The sequence below is a fragment of the Heterodontus francisci genome, unplaced genomic scaffold (assembly GCF_036365525.1).
Source record: "Heterodontus francisci isolate sHetFra1 unplaced genomic scaffold, sHetFra1.hap1 HAP1_SCAFFOLD_1205, whole genome shotgun sequence".
In the NCBI taxonomy this organism is placed as follows: Eukaryota; Metazoa; Chordata; class Chondrichthyes; order Heterodontiformes; family Heterodontidae; genus Heterodontus; species Heterodontus francisci.
The window spans coordinates 12,004-21,145 of NW_027140882.1; the positions used below are offsets into that span (position 1 = coordinate 12,004).

Here is a 9,142-nt window from a genome sequence, read left to right on the forward strand (position 1 = left end):
GGGGAACGGCCACAGGGGATCCCTGCACTGTGCGCCTATTCCCTTTCCCTCCCCTGATGGTCACCCAGCTACCTTTATCCTGTGACTTAGGTGTCAGTACTTCCCTATAACTGCTCTCTATCATCCCCTCTGCCTCCCGCATGATCCGAAGTTCATCCAGCTCCAGCTCCAGTTCCCTAACGCGCTCTGTGAGGAGCTGGAGTTGGGTGCACTTCTCGCAGGTGAAGTCAGCAGGGACACAAGTGGTGACCCTTACCTCCCACATCCTGCAAGAGGAGCATGCAACTGCCCTAGCTTCCATCCCCTCTGCTCTAAATTGACAACAGAGAATAAAAATATATAAAGGAAAACCTTACCTTACCAAACCCTCCACACAAGAGTCCTTTTTTTTGGTTGGAGGAGGAGGATGGGTGGGAGACACTACACGTGTAGTGTTTCGGGTTTAGCCACTGCCCGAATATATACGTTCACTTACCCAGCAGTCCCCGTGTCCGCGTCCGCCGAATCGCCAGGTAAGTACTTTATAGTGAAACTTACCTTCCCAGCTGCCCCCTGGCTCGCACTATCACCGCTACTGCTGATCAAACGTGTTGCTGTAATAAAAACAGAAAATGCTGGAAATCCTCAGTCGGTCTGGCAGCATCTGTGCAGAGAGAAACAGTTAACAGTTCAGGTCTGTTTCCTTAGCTCACATTAACTTTGTTTCTTTCTCCACAGATGCTGCCAGACCTGCTGACGATTTCAAGCATTTTCTGTTTATGTTTCAGATTTCCAGCATCTGCAGTATTTTGCTTTTCTCCGTGTGTTGCTATGTCTGGGACTGTTTGAGTGCAATGCTATTGCTTTATAAACAGCGTTGAAACAAACATTTATCTAGTTAACACACAGCACTAATACACAGCTGGATATAAACAGCAGCCTGCAGCAGAGGGTGCAGTGGATGTTTATGAACACAAATAATTCACCAACACTATATTTACTGCTATCCTCAATCACACCACACTTCATCTTAACACGTTTTATTCTTCATTGACATCAACTTCTTGCTTCCAATAAACACTTCAATTTGGAACACAGCTTCCAAATCACCTTGATTCACAAACCCGAACACAAGCTGCAAATGCTGCAAACACACACCAGCCCAGACTTTCCCCTTTCTGTCAACCCATTCCTGCATCATTGCCTCTCCACCAACAGTTGTCGCTAGAATCATACAATCAGAGAATGGCTAAAGCACAGTAGGAGGTCATTCGGCCTGTCGAACCCGTGCTGGCTCTCTGCTAAAGCAACTCACCTCATCTCACTCCCCAGTCATTTCAATTTCGGTGGTGGGAAAACTTCTCGAAAGAATAATTCGGGACAAAATTAATAGTCCCATGGACAAATGTGGGTTAATTCAGGAAAGACAGCATGGATTTCTTAAGGGAAAGTCATGTTTAACTGTCCTGCTGGAGTTTTTTGATGAGGTAACAGAGAGGGATGATGAGGGCAATGCTGTTGATGTGGTGTACATGGACTTTCAAAAGGTATGACAGCATCTGAAAGGTCACTGACCTGAAACTTTAACTCTGCTTCTCTCTCCACAGATGCTGCCAGACCTGCTGAGCATTTCCAGCACTTTTTGTTTACATTTCAGATTTCTAGCATCTGCAGTATTTTGCTTTTATTGACTTTCAAAAGGAGTTTGATACAGTGCAACACAACAGACTTGTGAACAAAGTTATAACTCATGGAATAAAAGGGACAGTAGTAACATGGATATGGAATTGGCTGAGTGACAGGAAACAAAGAGTAGTGAGCAATGGATGTTCTTCGGGCTAGAGGAAGGTTTGCAGTGGAGTTCCCCAGGAGTCAGTGTTGGGACCCTTGCCTTTCCTGATATATATTAATGACCTAGACCTTGGTGTACAGGGCAGAATTTCAAAGTTTATGGATGATACGAAAATTGGAAGCATTGTGAACCGTAAGGATGATAGTGTAGAACTTCAAAAGGACATAGACAAGTTGGTGGAATGGGAGGACAGATGACAGGTGAAGTTCAATGCAGAGAAATGTGAATTGATTCATTTTGGTAGGAAGAACATGGAGTGACAATGTAGAATAAAGGGTACAATTCTAAAGGGGGTGCAGGAGCAGTGGGACCTGGGGTTATATGTCATTGGTTGAGAGAGTGGTTAATAAAGCATACAGTATCCTCGGCTTTAGTAATAGAGGCATAGAGTACAAGAACAAGGAGGTCATGTTGAACTTGTATAAGACACTAGCATCAGCTGAAGTACTGCATCCAGTTCTGGGTGCCACACTTTAGGAAAGATGTGAAGGCATTGGAGAGATTATGGAAAAGATTCATGAGAATGGTTCCAGGGATGAGGAACTTCAGTTATGAAGATAGATTGGAGAAGTTAGGACTGTTTTCCTTGGAGAAAAGAAGGCGAAGAGGAGATTTCATAGTGGTATTCAAAATGATGAGGGGTGTGGACAGAGTGGATAGGGAGAAACTGTTCCCACTTGTGAAAGGATCGAGAACGAGAGGGCACAGATTTAAAGTAATTGATAAAAGAAGCAAAAGCGACATGAGGAAAAACTTTTTCACACAGCGAGTGGTTAAAGTATGAACTGCCTGAGAATGTGATGGAGGCAGGTTCAATTGAAGCATTCAAAGGGGAATTAGACTGTTATCTGAAAAGGAAGAATGTGCAGGATTATGGGGAGAAGACGGGGAAGTGACATCAGGTGAATTGCTCATTTGGAGAGTCAGTGCAGACACGATGGGCCAAATGGCCTCCTTCTGGGCAGTAACAATTCTGTGATTCTGTGATTCCAATATTCAAGTCATTTCTATATATGGTGGTCCTGACACTGACCCTTGTGGACATCACTGTTCACCATCTTCCATTCTGAAAAACAACCAAATACCACAACTCGCTTTTCTTGATATTTCATCCATTTTTTAATCCAAGCAGATACTGACCCTCCTATTCCAGGAGCCTCAGTTTTGTTACCCAGCCTTTTATGTGGTAGTCTGTCAAACGCTTTCTTAAAATCCATATAGACAACATCCATTGCTTTCCCTTCATCAACCTTTTCTGTTACTTCATCAAAAAAATCAGTTATATTAGTGAAGAAGTGGAAAGGTGCTGAAGCTTTCAGTTTTCGGTCGACCCAAAACAAGTTCAAGGCCTGAATAATGAACTGATTGCCTCATTAGTTCTGTGAATAATACAATGATTTAATAGACAAAGTTTTGAAACATTCCTGCCCATAAATCTTGGAAACAGAGTGTGTGGATCTCCTGACTCAGAATGTTTAATGGATACAGTCCTCAGATCCGACAAGGAACCCCTGAACATCCACAGTAAAGACAGTGTGGATGAGGAAATGTAAGAGCTGGGAGCTGAAACTCAGGGACGGCCGAGCTCTCCTGTCATTGAGCTTGTGTGTCTGCTCTGCTCGCCGCACTTCCGGCTCTACTTTGTTTCCAATGAAAAGATGAAAAGGGCCGTTCGCTTTTCCTCTCACTGAGAGCGTGTTTCACTCGGGTTAATATAACCCGGGACTTTTGCTGCTGAAATGAATTCTGCAAGGTCCCAGCAAACACACCGGCTCCCTCCTTTCTCCCCTCTTTCTATCGGATTGTTTTACCAGGAGGGGCTCAATAATAACAAACCCCCTGCAGGGAATGACCGCAAATTGAGCATCTAAATGGGGCAAGTGGGCAGCTTTCTGGGTTCTAGGTTCCCCCTACCCCGCCCCTCCCTCCCTCCAGTCCAAGCCCCTCTTCACTTTCTTTGGGACTTTGATGAGGGTGAAATGGGGAAAGTTCCCATTGATGTTTGAATGCTGAATTGCTGCAGAGATCCGCGCACGCGCGATGCAGCCCCGCCCCAGTGGGACGTCACAATAAGGAGTGGAGCGCATGCGCAGCCTTTCCCCAACCCAGTCTGTGAGGCCATTCACTCAATCAGGGGAAGATGCTTTAAATCAGCTGCTAATGGAGACTTCCCGGGCCCGGGGGAAGGGAACAAACAGCATCTACTTCCAGCAGCCACTGCTTTGGTAGCGTGTCCGCAGATGTGCTCAGAGATTAGCATTGAGTGGTGGGAAGTTGAGGGGGAGTCGGGGACTGTTTGTAACAGACACTGTGGAGCAGGAGCTGCTCCCGGAACATGGAGTGAGCCGGGGACACGGGGAAGGGAGAGTTCATTCTCGGACAGTGTCTGTACAGGCTCAGGGAGACACAATGGGAAGAAATAACTATTGAAAATCACTGACAATTTCACCACCCAAAGGAGAGGGAATTTTCCTGCTTTAGTTCCAGTCTCTCACTGTTTGTTGGATTGTGAACAGTGGGGGAAAAATAGCCGCAAAATAACGATGTGGACAGTTAGACAAAGAGCATTTATTGCAGACACCAGGTGAGAAGTGTGAAAGGCACATTTTAAATAGTGGCTGCTTGTTTTCCGTTGAAATAGAAATGTGACTGTGGAAAGGTCACTGCTCTATCGGACAGTCCCAGTCATTGAGCAGTGCAGGGCTTGTGTTGTTTCTGAATGTCACAAACCTGTTGTAAAACCACTGCAAACACCTGGTAAACAGAAGCTGAATACTGCAGTACTGCAGTGGAGTCAGACACTGACACTGTTTGTGTTCTTGGTTTTCATTTTGTGATTGTTCATAATGATTATTATTGGGACGATTACATTGATCGCTTTTGTATCTTCTACCTCACCAGTTCTTTCATTCCTGCAGGAAAATACATGACGGAACCTGAATAGATGTGGTGATTCTTGGACACAAGGAAAAGTGCAGTGATCTCGTTCCAACACACAGTCGGTACAGGATCACTCCCAAAGCACAGAGATACTGCCAGCTCATCAGTTCCACTGGAGCAAACAAAATAAGTAGTCAGACAGACACTGATCCCAAAGTCAAGAGAGACACATTTTCAATCCAACAGTCAAACAACAGCAGGAGAGACAGAAGTTGTTTCTATTTCACTCCAATTCAGTACAGCTGACAGGTTGATACATCAATCACAGTCCAAAAACAAACTCACTATCAGATCTAAATAAACTCGGTCACCATGGTCACATTTTAAATATAAAATCTGAAATAGAACAGACAAAATTTACAGAATTGAAAGGTACAGAATGAATGCAAGGAGGCTTCAAGGGGGGTTGGACAGGTTAAATGAATGGGCAAGAACATGGCAGATGGAATATAATGTGAATAAGTGTGAAGTTCTCCACTTTGGTCAAATAAACAGAAAGACAGAGTATTTCTTAAATGGTGAGAGGTTGAGAAGTGTCGATGTCCAAAGGCACCTGGGTGTCCTTGTTCATGAGACACGAAAAGCTAGTATGCAGGTGCAGTAAGCAATTCGGAAGGCAAATGGTATGTTGGCTTCATTGAAAGCGTATTTGAGTACATGAGTAAAGATGTATGAAGTCTAGATGAGACCGCACCTGGAGTATTCTGTACAATTTTGGTTTCCTTATCGAAGGAAGGATAGACTTGTCACAGAGGGAGTGCAACAGAGATTCACCGGTCTCATCCCCTTGGATGGTGGGATTGTCTTATGATGAGAGACTGCAGAAACTGGGCCTAAATTCTCTAGAGTTTTGAAGAATGAGAGGTGATCTCATTGAAACAGACAAAGTTCTTACAGGGTGTCACAGGGTAGATATGGATAGGATGTTTCCTCTGTCTAGTGAATCTAGAACAAGGAGACACAGTCTCAGAATAAGGGCAGACTGAGATGAGCAGGAATTTCTTTACTCAGAGGGTGAAAAATCTGTGGAATTCTTTATCCCAGTGGGCTGTGGAAGATCAATCATTGAACATATTCAAGACAGAAATCGATAGATTTCTAAATACTAACAAGATCAAGGGATATGGAGATGGCAGGGAAAAATGGCGGAGAGGTAGATGATCAGTCACGATCTGTTTGAATGTTGGAGCAGGCTCGATGGGCTGAATGGCCTAATGCCCCTATTTCCTATGATCCTATGAATCCCAATAATGTACATCAGAACATTAGACCAAGTTATGCATTACATACCAGTTCAAAAATCCCACAGAGATTAAGACTGAAAGATACAGTATCAAGCCATTACGACAAAATGAAGGGCTTGGAGCTTGCAGACCAGCCCATGTATAAGATTGAAAGTTATATTTTCATTCACAATCGTTTTCACAGAGCTTAATATTGAATACCAATCCACAACTTGTAGAGGACTACCAAATAAAACCTACAACTGTAAAATACAGTTAATCCATATTTTAAATTAAACACAAGGCAAATAAATATTGATACATTAAGAGAGCGGGAAACAGTAAGAGCAGAGTGGAGCAGAAAGAGCCCAGGAGAGAGAGGGAGCAAGAGTTCACTCGGAGAGCAGGGAACAGCGAGAGCAGGCGTCAAAAAAGGCAAAGGAATACACAATTAATGGGAGAACACTGAACGGTGTAGAGGAAGTGAGGGACGTTGGAGTGAATGTCCACAGATCCCTGAAGTAGCAGTGCAGGTCAATAAGCTGGTTCAGCAGGTAAATGGAATCCTTTCCTTTATTAACTGAGGTATAGAGTATTAGGGTGACCTGGTATCCATGGCAATAAGTCACTGACAGCTAACATTCAGGTGCAGCAAGCAATTAGGAAGGCTAATAGTATGTTAGCCTTTATCACAAGAGGATTTGAGTACAGGAGTAGTGAATTCTTGCTTCAAATGTATAGAACCTTGGTTAGACTGCACTTGGAGTACTGTGTGCAGTTTTGGTCCCCTTGCCTTAGGAAGGATATTATTGCCATAGATAGAGTGCAAAGAAGGTTCATCAGACTTGTTCCTGGGATGGTGGGACTGTCCTACGAAGAGAGATTGGGGAAACTGGGGCTGTGTTCTCTGGAGTTTTGAAGAATGAGAGGTGATCTCATTGAAACCTACAAAATATTTAAAGGACAGTCAGGGTAGATGCAGCTAAGATGTTTCCCCTGGTTGGGGAGTCGAGAACCAGGGGACGCAATTTCAAAATAAGGGGCATGCCACTTCGGACAGTTTTGAGGAGAAATGTTACTCAGAGGGTTGTGAATCTTTGGAATTCTGTACCCCAGAGGGCTGTGGAAGCTCAGTCATTGAGGATGTTTAAAGCAGAGATTGACAGATTTCTAAATACAAATGACATAAGGGAATATGAGGAAAGTGTGGGGAAAAGGGCATTGAAGTGGATGATCAGCCATGATCATATTGAATGGTGGGGCAGGCTCGATGTGCTGAATGGCCGACTCCTGCTCCTATGTTCCTATGTTCCTAACTCCACATTATCGATGAGACACAGCCTCAGGCCGACTTGTCGGGTGTTGCAAACAGATAACACTGCTTCTGATCTTCACCAGAACAGAGAGTGAGATGTAAAATTGATCATCAAACAGACTGTGAGAGAATACAACAGAATAAAACACATGGAGAGACACTGTGGAATAACAAATAGATTCGATTGGAATGTTGAATTATGATTGGAATGGATGAAACAGCAGATTAAATTGGGGCAGAAAAGAGAAACTGATGGGAAGAAGGAAGAAAAGAAAGGATGGATCTGTTCACTTTTTTCAGTTTTTTCACTGGTCCATAAAAGCTGGATTAAACAAAGATGCAAAAAACAGAGAATTTCACCAAAAAGGGAGATTAAATGCTGCCGAAACCTTGGATCGAAGGATGCCCCAACAGATCACCTGTTTAACTGTCTCCTCACTGGGGGATTTCAATCAATGAGCAATATAATTCTCTCCTTTTCTTTTGTTAAATGAAACCACTACTGTCACTTGGAGTTAATATCCCTGTGTTCCAACTCCTGAATAATGAAATTGTGAGTTTCGCGATATTTTCTGGACACATTTCCTGCTGAAAGAACTAAGAGCTCTTTTCTAATTTACACAATACTATATACACACTCATCAAGCCTCCGAAACTAGCATCCTTGGTGCTGCTCTCTCCTCCCAAACCTCATCTCATGTGACTGTTACATCATCACTCTGATTGTGGGAGGGGTTAATCCCACTGTCTTCAGCATTAACCCTTTACATCCTCATACTGCACTGTCTGCCCAAAAAATCGGTGGAGGGAACTTGAATTATCAAAACAGCAACAGCTGCCAGTTGAAAATCAACTCAACCCATCAGAGAGAGACTGTCAGAGGACTTCCTGCATCCAGTCCTGACCCTGTCACATGAAGCAGCTGCTCACCCAGACCCCACTCTCATCAACACTGAACATTTTTACTGAGACCCTTCAAATACTGTTTATAAAAGGCCGCAAAGATCAAAGTTCACACAGTTGTATTAAATACAACAAAGTTTAATATCTTCTCACCGTTTCTCGGGAACCACATGAGACTTAGGTTTTCTTATTTGGTTCCTTTGATTTTTCTTGTTCCTGACTGACAAATATTCCAAACCTCAGATAAACCCTCCCACTTGCGTCATGTCCCAGTCTCGGTTAAAAGCAACACATAATGACACAAACACCCTCCTTCAGTGAGATTAATATCAAGCTGTTTTCCAGGTTGAATGGAACTGTGAACAAATTTATGTCAAAGAAGTTAACTTTGATGTATTAGCAAAGAAATTCTGTCCAAGGAGAAACAGCCATTCCAAACTCATATCCTTCACAAAGGCTGTTTTTTTATGTGATTGAAATTCATCAAGTATTTTGAATTAAAGTTCACAAGACACAGATGTCAGTGTTGATAATGAAACTTTTCAAGCATGTTGCAACTGTGAAATAAGGCTTTGCTGGGAGTTGAACCCAGGATCTCCTGTTTTCTAGACAGGTGCTTTAACCAACTGAGCTACAGAGCCAGATCGCAAATGTGTGAACAATTGAAATCAGAGGAAGGCCTTGTAGATAGTGGGCAGGCTTTGGCGAGTCAAGAGCTGAGTTCGTCACGGCAGTCTTCCCAGCCTCTGACTCGCTCTTGTCGTTGTTGCTGTAGTTGTAATTGTAATAGGCAACCGTCTGTCTCGGAAGACGATGGGCTACACCCGGGGTGTACGTCACTTCTGTGTGAAACATCGTTTGTTGTGGCTGTGGAGGATGACTCGTGAGTGACAATCCCTTCCGCAGCTGGGACAGATGAATATCATTGGC

At 43.5% G+C, this 9,142-nt stretch overlaps 1 non-coding gene across 1 annotated transcript; it reads right to left on the reverse strand.

Annotated features, from left to right (window-relative positions):
* Nucleotides 1-8,779: 8,779 nt before the first annotated feature.
* Nucleotides 8,780-8,853, reverse strand: trnas-aga (transfer RNA serine (anticodon AGA)). The gene has a single exon. It is a non-coding gene; the product is annotated as a tRNA-Ser (tRNA).
* Between the last annotated feature and the right edge of the window lie 289 nt (nucleotides 8,854-9,142).